At 55.3% G+C, this 8,923-nt stretch overlaps 1 long non-coding RNA gene across 1 annotated transcript; it reads left to right on the top strand.

Moving 5' to 3' along the window:
• The first annotated feature begins 3,608 nt into the window (after positions 1–3,608).
• Positions 3,609–8,651, top strand: LOC139043658 (uncharacterized). Its single transcript, XR_011500737.1, has 3 exons — positions 3,609–3,982; positions 5,885–6,285; positions 8,164–8,651. It is a non-coding gene; the product is annotated as an uncharacterized lncRNA (long non-coding RNA).
• The last annotated feature ends 272 nt before the right edge of the window (positions 8,652–8,923 follow it).

Genomic DNA, 8,923 nt, shown 5'->3' with positions numbered 1-8,923 from the left:
GGGCAACAGAGGCTAGCTCAGGTGGCAATCTTTAAGCAAAAGAAACACACAAGGGCGTGGAGACCTGGGGAAAAAGCAACACGGAGAAATCCACCCTCTGAAACTGAGGAAGATGGGCAAGAGAGGCTACCTCAGGTGGCAATCCTTAAGCAAAAACAAAGCACAAAGGCGTGGAGCCCTGGGGACAAAGCAACCCTGAAATATCTACCCTCTGAAACTGAGGAACATGGGCAAGAGAGGCTAGCTCAGGTGGCACTCGTTAAGCAAAAACAAAACACAAAGGCGTGGAGACCTGGGGAAAAAGCAACCCTGAAATATCTACCCTCTGAAACTGAGGAAGATGGGCAAGAGAGGCTGGCTTCAGGTGGCAAACGTTAAGCAAAAGAAACACACAAGGGCGTGGAGACCTGGGGAAACAGCAACACGGAGATATCGACCCTCTGAAACTCAGGAAGATGGGCAAGAGAGGCTAGCTCAGGTGGCAATCGTTAAGCAAAAACAAAACCCAAAGGCGTGGAGACCTGGGGAAAAAGCAACCCTGAAATATCTACCCTCTGAAACTGAGGAAGATGGGCAAGAGAGGCTGGCTTCAGGTGGCAATCTTTAAGCAAAAGAAACACACAAGGGCGTGGGGAGCTGGGGAAAAGGCAACACTGAGAAATCCACCCTCTGAAACGGACGAAGATGGGCAACAGAGGCTAGCTCAGGTGGCAATCGTTAAGCAAAAGAAACACACAAGGGCGTGGAGGCCTGGGGAAAAAGCAACACGGAGAAATCCACCCTCTGAAACTGAGGGACATGGGCAAAAGAAGCTAGCTCAGGTTGCAACCTTTAAGCAGAAAAAAAACACAAGGGCGTGCAGACCTGGCAAAAAAGCCACAGTGAGAAATCTACCCTCTGAAACCGACGAAGATGGACAACAGAGGCTAGCTCAGGTGGCAATTTTTAAGGAAAAATAAAAGGAAGTGCGTGGAGACCTGGGGAAAAAGCAACACGGAGAAATCTACCCTCTAGAACTGAGAAAGAAGCGCAACAGAGGCTAGCTCAGGTGGCAATCTTTAAGCAAAAAAAATAAGATAAAAAAATACAATGGCGAGGAGACCCGGTGAAAAAGCAACCCTGAAAAAGGTACCCTCTGAAACTGAGGAAGCAGGGCAACAGTGCCTAGCTCAGGTGACAATCTTTAAGCAAAAGAAACACACAAGGGCGTGGGGAGCTGGCGAAAAGGCAACACTGAGAAATCCACCCTCTGAAACGGACGAAGATGGGCAACAGAGGCTACCTCAGGTGGCAATCGTTAAGCCAAAGAAACACACAAGGGTGTGGAGACCTGGGGAAAAAGCAACACGGAGAAATCCACCCTCTGAAACTGAGGAACATGGGCAAAAGAAGCTAGCTCAGGTTGCAGCCTTCAAGCAGAAAAAAAAAAGACGCAAGGGCGTGGAGAGCTGGCGAAAAAGCAACACTGAGAAATCTACCCTCTGAAACCGAAGAAGATGGGCAACAGAGGCTAGCTCAGGTGGCAATCTTTAAGCAAAAAAAAAAAAATAAAAAAATACAATGGCGAGGAGACCCGGTCAAAAAGCAACCCTGAAAAAGGTACCCTCTGAAACTGAGGAAGCAGCGCAACAGTGCCTAGCTCAGGTGACAATCTTTAAGCAAAAAAAAAAAACAAAAAACAAAAAACAAAAAACAAAACCCACAATGGAGTGGAGACCCGGGGGAAATCAACACTGAAAAATACAAAAAGAATGGAAGACCAATAGACAGAGCAGGCACTTTCACCTGGGGTGGAGGAGGTATGCATGGATGACCGATAAGCGCATGAAAAGATGTGAGCTGTTCCCTGGAAAAGCAAGTGAGAAAATTAGAGGGAGACATTGTGGGGACACATGGGTGAGACTGCCTTCTTCCAAATACCGGAACAGGATCAAACTGCTAGTCAGGTCGCGGAGAAGCCAAGTCAGTCACTCACGCCTCACTGGTGGTGAAGGGAAACGGTATGGCCTCTGTGAAAAAGGGCGTGGCGGGTTCCAAAACTGACACGCCGCGGAAACAACCACCGAAAGTGGCAACCTACATAAGCCTTTGGTGTATCTTGCCTCCTAAGAGCGTCTGTATGTAGCTGGAGCCTTGGGTCGTTAAGGCTTCCACAGTGATCTGTGGTGGGTGGGTGGGGGGGGGGGGGGGGCCTTGGGCCTTGGGGGTCTCCGCTGGACCTCCAGGAAGTCAGCTTTTGTGGAGTCCCGTGAGTCCTTCCAGGGAGGGAGGCATCCAACCCGAGGGTGGTCTGGAGGGCACCACTCCCACCACTCCCGGGGGCTGGGGCGGGGGGCGGGGTGGGGGCTGCGGCCACGTTCCTGTTCATTCACACAGAATCCGGGGCATGAATGTTCTTAGCAGCTCTGTTCCACACAGCCCCACACTGGAAACCACACAGACGTCCTGCGAGTCCCATCCCTTGCTCATGTCGCCGGGGCTCCGGAGGAGGGCCACTCTGTAAAAGCGGCCGCCAGATGGCGCCCAACGACCGGCGCGGAGGGGTCAGCGGGAGGGAACCGGGTCACCAGCCAGCGAGAGTGCACAGCCTGAGCCCACCGCCGGGTCAGGTCTCTCTCTGTCTCTGTCTCTGTCTCTGTCTCTGTCTCTCTCTGTCTCTGTCTCTGTCTCTGTCTCTCTCTGTCTCTCTCTCTCTCTCTCTTTCTCTCTGGGCCCGCTTGGGGCGGGCGGGAGGTCACCACGTGAGGCCCCAGGGTGTCCACCTCGGAGCTCCCAGGCAGCACAGGGCAACCCTGGGCGCAGAAGGAGGTGTTGGAAAATCGGCGGGGAGGGGGGTGGGGTGGGTGGGCTTGCCAGGAAGGGGACAGACTCCCCACGTGACTTCTGGGCCGGGCCGGGCGCGGGGCTGCCGGCTGGCTGACGCGGACAGAGGTGGAAAAGTCCCCGGAGATGCCACGGGGCAGGCCGGGGCTGCCGGCCCCCGCTTCCCGGAGCGGCCCGAGCACTTCCCGGGCTCCCGGGAGGACTTAGAAAATCACGGCGGGGTGGGGGGTGGGGGTCGCTGTCAAACCGAAACCATGCACGTCATCAGAGAAGGACCGTGACGACGGAGGAATTGTCCGCAGTCTGTCAGGAATTGTGTGCAGCCTGTCACTTCCGGCCCAGAGGGTCTCTCTAAGGCAGACGGACAGACAGAGCCCACAAGTCGTAGAGGAAAGGACCGAGCCGCTTGGCCGCGGAAAAGTTTACAACACAAAACAGGTCTCCCTCCGCACGGGGCCACAGCAAAGCCCAAAGACGACACACGGGGGGGAGCATGGGTGCAGATGCACGTGTGGTGATAAGAATATGGATTTCAGCAGGGCTTCCCGTCCTCATCAACAAGCAGAAGCACCCAAATGGTGGGGGTTGGGGGGCAGAGACCTCACAGCCATTCCCTCCACAAATCGAGTTCCCCGGGACATCCTCACAGCGCCGTGCTGTGAGTGTGTGTGGGTGTTTAAAATGGAGTAAATGTGGACGTGGAACTGCTCCGTGAAACCAAAATAACAACAGTCGTAGATCTTCTTTGGTCATTTAGAAAATTCTTTTTTTTTTTTTTTCCCCAGCGGTGCACGTATTTCCCTTCCAAAAAAGAAGAACGGGAAAGGAGATGTTAAAGGCAAGCAGAGAGAGGAAAACTGTTGCAAAACAAAAGCTGAGCTCCCGTCCGAGGGAGGCCTCCTCCATTGGAGGCCTAGGAAATCATTCTGACAAAATGGAGGATCTCTGTCTTTGGTGTCGATTCCCTCAGAGGTCAAGAGAAACCTTTTCCAATGTCTTTATCAGGAGGAGACTAGAAGTTAGAGAAAAGTATCCTTTCGGGAGTGAGAAAAACAAATTCTGATTTTGCATCAGCTTCCCTCCGATCTTGAAACTCATTGACTTGATTCCATTCTGTCGACGGAAATAATCCGGAACCAATCTATCCGTGAAAATCGGGGTGCGTTTATTCTGAGCTAAAATGTGAGGACTGTGGCCCGGGGCCTTTCTTCCCGAAGGAAGAGAGGGTGCCCGGGAAGTGGGGTGTACAGAGTGCTTCTAGACCCCCAGAGAGGACGTTTCACATAGGATCGAAAGGTCCCTTGGATGATAGTCGCGAGACTGCTCTGTCGGCACAGCGATCGACAGACACTGCTGGGTGGCAGGTCTGTTGTCTGGGCCTGGGTGGTCACAGGGGAGCCGGATGGTCAAAGGTGAGCGCAACCATCCGCTCCTAGCCTAAGGAAAGATGCCTCTCCTTAAGGAAAGGCCCGAGCACGGGGAAGCTGCTCCTTTCCCTTAAGGGCATTGGTTCTTGCCGTAGGAAATGTGTAAAGCGGATCTAGGATGCGATGCGTGCTCGACGGCCACGTCAGGCCCTTTTCGAAAAACACTGTCAGGCCGAATTAGGCCGACACCCAATGGCTTCCTCATAGACTCCCATAGATCCTATCGCTCGCCATTTCTATCTGTCCACTCGTTCCAATTTTAGGCCACTTGACCACGAACAGGCCTTTTTCTCAGATTATTTTCCCCATGAAACTTTGATCACCTTTTCACAGACAAAACGATCTTTACTTTTTAGGCCCTCTTGCCTGAAGGCAGCCATCTCACTTTCCTTGAACACAAAGATGTTTCCCATATTCACTTTTAGTGGCTTTTTGTTTTGTTTTGTTTTGTTTTGTTTTGAGGACGATGAGCCCTGAGCTAACTGCTGCCAATCCTCCTCTTTTTGCCGAGGAAGGCTGGCCCTGAGCTAACCTCCGTGCCCATCTTCCTCTATTTCATATGTGGGACGCCTACCACCACGTGGCTCGCCCAGCGGTGCCACGTCCACCCCCGGGATCCGAACTGGCAAACCCCGGGCCGGCGAAGCGGAACAGGCACACTTAACCAGCGCGCCACCGGGCCGGCCTAGTGGCTTTCATCGCATTTGTTAAGTAGATTTTTTAACCCTCACGAACCTTAATTTTGGTGAAAACTAAGAAGCCAGCAATTAGGAACTGTCCTTCCCATGAGCATTCCGTCGCTTGGCCAATTTCTAAACACTTGGCCACTTTTAGAAACATGGGATTTCATAGGTTTATCTTTTCCTTCGCTTTATTTGATTTCATCTCACTTTAGTTTTTGGGTGAGGAAGATCGGCCCTCACAGAGCTAACGCCTGTTGCCAATCTTCCGTTTCTGTTTTTTTTTCCCCCCTCCCGATTTTTCTCCCCCAATCCCCCCCATGACATAGTTGTCTATCTTAGTTGAGGGCCCTTCCAGTTGTGGCATGTGGGACGCCGCCTCCACACGGCCCGACGAGCGGTGCCGTGTCCGTGCCGTGCCCGGGATCTGAACCGGCAAAACCCTGGGCCGCCGAAGGGGAGCTTGTGAACTTAACCACTCGGCCACGGGGCCGCCCCCGTCCGTGGACTTTTTTATCACCTGATTTCACCTCGCAAAACTTCAAAGCTTCAAGTTATCAGAGAGGTTTGGGAAGTTGTTTTTATTTATTTAATTAATTTATTTTTCGAGGAAGACGAGCCCCGAGCTGACACCTGCTGCCAATTCTCCTCTTTTTGCCCCGGGAGAGTGGTCCCGAGCTAACATCCGTGCCCATCCCCCTCCCCTTGATAGGCGGGACGCTGACCACAGCGTGGCTCGCCAAGCGGCGCCACGTCCGCACCCCGGATCCGAACCTGCGAACCCCTGGCTGACAAAACGGAACGTGCGAACTTAACCGCTGTGCCGCCGGGCTGGCCCTTCGGGAAGTTATTTTCAGGACACGGGCCATAAACTAGAATCACCGCTACAGGTTTATCGGAGCGACATCAGCGTTCGTGGTGGATTGAGTCGTCCCCTCTGTCTCTCCCCTCCAGGGCACAACCAAAGGGACGTCTATCGACCCACCCACCAAGGATTCCCCCCCCTCCCCCCGCACGGCACAGCAGGATGCCTGAGAGATCCACGCAGCCCTACAGCGGCAAGTCACATTCGCACAGTCAAAATTCAATGGCAGAGACAAAACGTTAAGGTCAGTGAGAGGGAAGAGAATAACCGGCCCAGGAGCAACGGTGTGAAGAACACGGAGAAGACGGGTCCTAGACGCCGGGGTCCCCGGAGCAGCGATTTCATCAGAGGCCCGCAAACGTCCACGATCTCCACACCACGTTTATGGCCGACTGCGTGCGTGGGTCCTTTGGAATCGACCAGGCTACCGTCCGGGCCACTTTGGGACATCGTGTCCAGCTGCCCCGAGCGGTGGAGCTGTCGTTCAAGTGTAAGATGGGGCCCGTCCGGGGAGAGAATGGGGACGGGGAAAGGGAGGCCGCGGGAAGTCACAGAGTCTGAGGTGTTCGGGGGAGACTGACTCTTCTGAAGTGGAGGTGGTAGAAGGAGAGCAGCAGGATTTTTGGATTTTTGTTCCCTCTGTTAGGTATCTGGGTCCGGAGGAGAGTGGGGCGGGGGGGGGGGGGGCGGGTGGTGGTGGTGGTGGTGGGTGTGAGGCTGAGGCGGGGCTGGTGTTTCCTTTCCGAGTCAGGTGGAAGAGCTCCTCCAGTGGAGGTTTTTAGACAAGGGGTCTGGTCTGGCAGGATGGGAGGTTGCGGGTTGAGCCACAGGGGAATCTGTCGTAGCTCAGACTCGGGCCTTTGAAGAAATAGACAGAGAGAGGAGTTTTGCTCTGTCTGTCACCGCAGCCGGCACCTCAGGAGCAACAACAGGAGGCTTCCCGAATGAGTGAAGGGGCAGGAGCCAGCGTGCCCCGTGCCTCTCTCAGCCCTGCGCCGGCAGGGAAGGAAGCAGGCAGGCAGGCCTCAGGGCTACTCCCGTCCTACTGCCCGGTGGTCCCTGTCCCGGCCCCGCCCCCACTCTCCCCCTGACCCTCACCGCTCCCCAGCCCTCTTCTCAGCCAGAGAGGCGATGGGGGGGGGGCGGTGCGGTCCCAGAACAAGTTTCCTCTCATCCGCCATCATCTTGCCACCCTGACGACTTGGCCTGAGATCCGGCCTAGGCTGTACCCTGAGATCCGGCCTAGGCTGTACCCGTGTGTGGTTTTCCTGTGGACAAGGGGGCCGGTTCACCATTTCGGAAGAAACCCCTAGCCTTCCACTGCCGAGTCGCCAGCCTGGGAGGGGGGAGGGGGGAGGGGGGAGGGGAGGTCAGGCCCATTCATTCCGATGGGCCTGGCGTCAGGGCTTCATTCAAGTGCAGGAAGCTCTCTCCCATGGCCTCGGGCTTTTTTCCATTGAACGGCTTTCTTCAATTCCCCCACCCTTAGGCCGCAGTCCACCAAGGGCCGGGAGGCAGGGAGGGAAGATGTTGGGGCAGGGTGGCTGTCTGAGAAACTCGCCTCATCTGGGGCAGAAAGAGTGCCCCCCTCCTTTCTCTAACCCTACTAGACTGCTTGAGGATCACGGACGGTTTGGCTCATCGATGAGCCCTGCGTTATGGGCCCGGCAAGCAAACTCCTAACGGGCAACCCGCCGCTCTAGGCGTGTGTGGGTTTTTTGATCTTTCACCTTCAAGTTCGCACGACATCGGTCCGTGTCCCCCGCCCCGGCTTCCCATGGGAAATCCTCCGTCTCTTTCCACAGACTCACTGGCGACTTCACACAGTGCCTGCCTCCTCCTCCTTAGGAAGGAAGGAAGGAAGGAAGGAAGGAAGGAAGGAAGGAAGGAAGGAAGGAAGGAAGGGAGGGAGGGAGGGGCTGACCCCGTGGCCGAGCGGTTGAGTTTGCACGCTCCGCTTCAGCGGCCCGGGGCTTGGAAGGTTCGGATCCTGGGCTCGGACACGGCACCGCTCATCAAACCACGCTGAGGTGGCGTCCCACACGGCAGAACCAGAGGGACCCTCAAAGAGAATATAGAACTAGGTACTGGGGTGCTCTGGGGAGAAGAAGAAGAAGGAGGAGGAATAAAAAGAAAAGAAAAGATTGGCAATGAGCTCGGGTGCCAGTCTTTAAAAAAAAAAAAAAAAAAGAGGAAGAAAGATGGACAAACAGGAACGAATCCCACTGACGGCACCTCCAAATGGTGGGGGGCAGGGGGGTGGGGGGGGTGGGGAGTGGCATCATCGGGCCAAGGGTGACTCTAAGCGTGATCCCGCGGTTGTGTTATTTGACATTTTATCGAATCGATTTATTATTTTATTTTTGAGGAAGATGAGCCCTGAGCGAACATCTGCCACCAATCCTCCTCTGTCGGCCGAGGAAGACTGGCCCTGAGCTGACATCCGTGCCCATCCCCCTCTACTTTCCAGGTGGGACGCCTGCCACAGCGTGGCTCGCCAAGCGGTGCCGGGTCCTGCGCCCGGGATCCGGACCGGCGAACCCGGGGCCGGCGGAGCAGAACGTGCGAACTTCACCGCCGCGCCACCGGGCCGGCCCCCGGAGTTGTTTTGAAAATCCAGTAAGGGGCTGGCCCCGTGGCCGAGTGGTTAAGTTCGCGCGCTCCGCTGCAGGCAGCCCAGTGTTTCATCGGTTCGTTCGGATCCCGGGCGCGGACACGGCACTGCTCATCAAACCACGCTGAGGCGGCGTCCCACATACCACCGCTAGAAGGACCCACCGCGAAGAACACACAACTACGTACCGGGGGGCTTTGGGGAGAAAAAGGAAAGACAAAAAATAAAATCTTCCAAACTCCAATAAAACTTTGAGTGAAGACGACGAGGAGGATGCGAAACGTATCTCACGCCTCCGAGCCGAGCCGTCCGTTTAGGTTTAGGAAGGGGGACGAGGACCCTTTGTAAGCGACATCCCTTTTTAAGCACCATTCTAAACCACAGAACAGAACTCCCTCTCCTCGACCCGGAGCGAGGAGGTTCCTGGGTGTGTCAGAGAGGGTCACGTCCTCTGCAGCACGAACGAACCGCCAGGGTTCGGCCACGGGAAAGAATTTCTTCCTCTCCAGGGGGA

Source organism: Equus asinus, unplaced genomic scaffold, assembly GCF_041296235.1.
Source record: "Equus asinus isolate D_3611 breed Donkey unplaced genomic scaffold, EquAss-T2T_v2 contig_313, whole genome shotgun sequence".
NCBI lineage: Eukaryota > Metazoa > Chordata > Mammalia > Perissodactyla > Equidae > Equus > Equus asinus.
This window is presented reverse-complemented; position numbering and strand designations above follow the sequence as displayed.